This window comes from Salmo salar, chromosome ssa19 (assembly GCF_905237065.1).
Source record: "Salmo salar chromosome ssa19, Ssal_v3.1, whole genome shotgun sequence".
Lineage (NCBI taxonomy): Eukaryota > Metazoa > Chordata > Actinopteri > Salmoniformes > Salmonidae > Salmo > Salmo salar.
In genome coordinates this window covers 678748-680206 of record NC_059460.1, presented here as the reverse complement: position 1 = coordinate 680206, position 1459 = coordinate 678748, and positions in this window count along the sequence as shown.

Here is a 1459-nt window from a genome sequence, read left to right as displayed (position 1 = left end):
ATGAGTGATCACAGAAAATCTCCGCCCAGATTGAGGTCAATGAACCACCATTCTCCTCTGACTATGGTCACCCTTAAAGTTTGACATATGACAAGGGAACTGACTTCATGACTAGCAGGTAGGTGTTCTAGAGACGATGGAGGAATAAGGAAGGTGAATTGGACAGATTTTGACAAACGTAAACAGTACAACAGATGTATGTACATAGTATATGTGATAGAATGAGACTGACATTGACGAGATAGTAGAACAGACATACTGTATACTACACATTATATGTGATGTAATACACAAGGAAGGCAATTGCTATGAGAACTCATGGCTAGCAGGGCAGTGTTGTTAATCATACTGGTGTTGTTGCAGAATGACCAGACCAGCCAATTATGTTTGATGTTTCGGGAGTGGACAGGAGCTGACAAACGAACCATAAAAACACTGACTGTCACTATAGCGACAGGGATGATGGGCTGTCATCGGGGAAAGGAAAGAAGGGAAGGGTGGGACACACACAAACACACCTGTCTGACATAACAGTAGCAGCAACTTAGCCGATAAATAGAGATGAACGCTTGATAAAGCAGCACACAGTGTGCTTTTTAGATGCTTACATCATTTGTTTTCTTTTTTCGCTAGCTGAGACTCTCGAGGTGTGGCGGCCTCAATTGATCATCAGCCCACAGCATGCCAAAGGGGGGAGAGAGAGGTCATCCTACCAGACAACACAGAATGGCTCAGAGACTCAAGTGCAGGAGAAAGACAAGCAGATGGGGAAGGGAGGAAGGGAGAGAGTGAGTGAGTGAGAGATAGAGAAAGATGAAGGTGAAGGACAAAGAGTGGGGGAAAATTGGTTGGCTGAGAGTTTGAGGAGCCTGGAGCGAACATGGGATCTATGATCAATTGTATTGGAATTGCTTTGGTAATGTTATACAGGATACATGTGTGCAGTAAAGCAGTAACTCAGGAAAGTACTTGATTGAATTGAGTTGTATTGACAGAGGAAGGGGACTATTGATGGTTAAGATGGGCTAAGGTCATGATGCGGTCACAGTGTTCAGAATGTGCTCAGGGAGAGACATCACACAAGTGTTAAACAGTACTATTCCAATAGGTCCTGGTCCGATCCCAACCATACTCTAAAGGCTGCTACTGTCCACTCCATTTTTGGCACCATGATGCACCACTATAGAGCATTATAATTTTATAATGTTCATATACTGTACATGTCATATTATTTTTTGCTACATTCAGCGCATTGATCCCTGTTACCTCTCCCAGTAGTAAACAATATTAATAGAGCTACATGGTTGAACTACCTGACAATAATACAGTGTGGCGCTTAACATAGTAAATATCTATAACGCACTTTTCTTTTTTATTCTCCCCTTTACAAAGAGATTGTGTTTTAGTTGTTCAAACACCCACCCACCCAAAGCCCCCCCCTCCCCCCACACACAGCAAA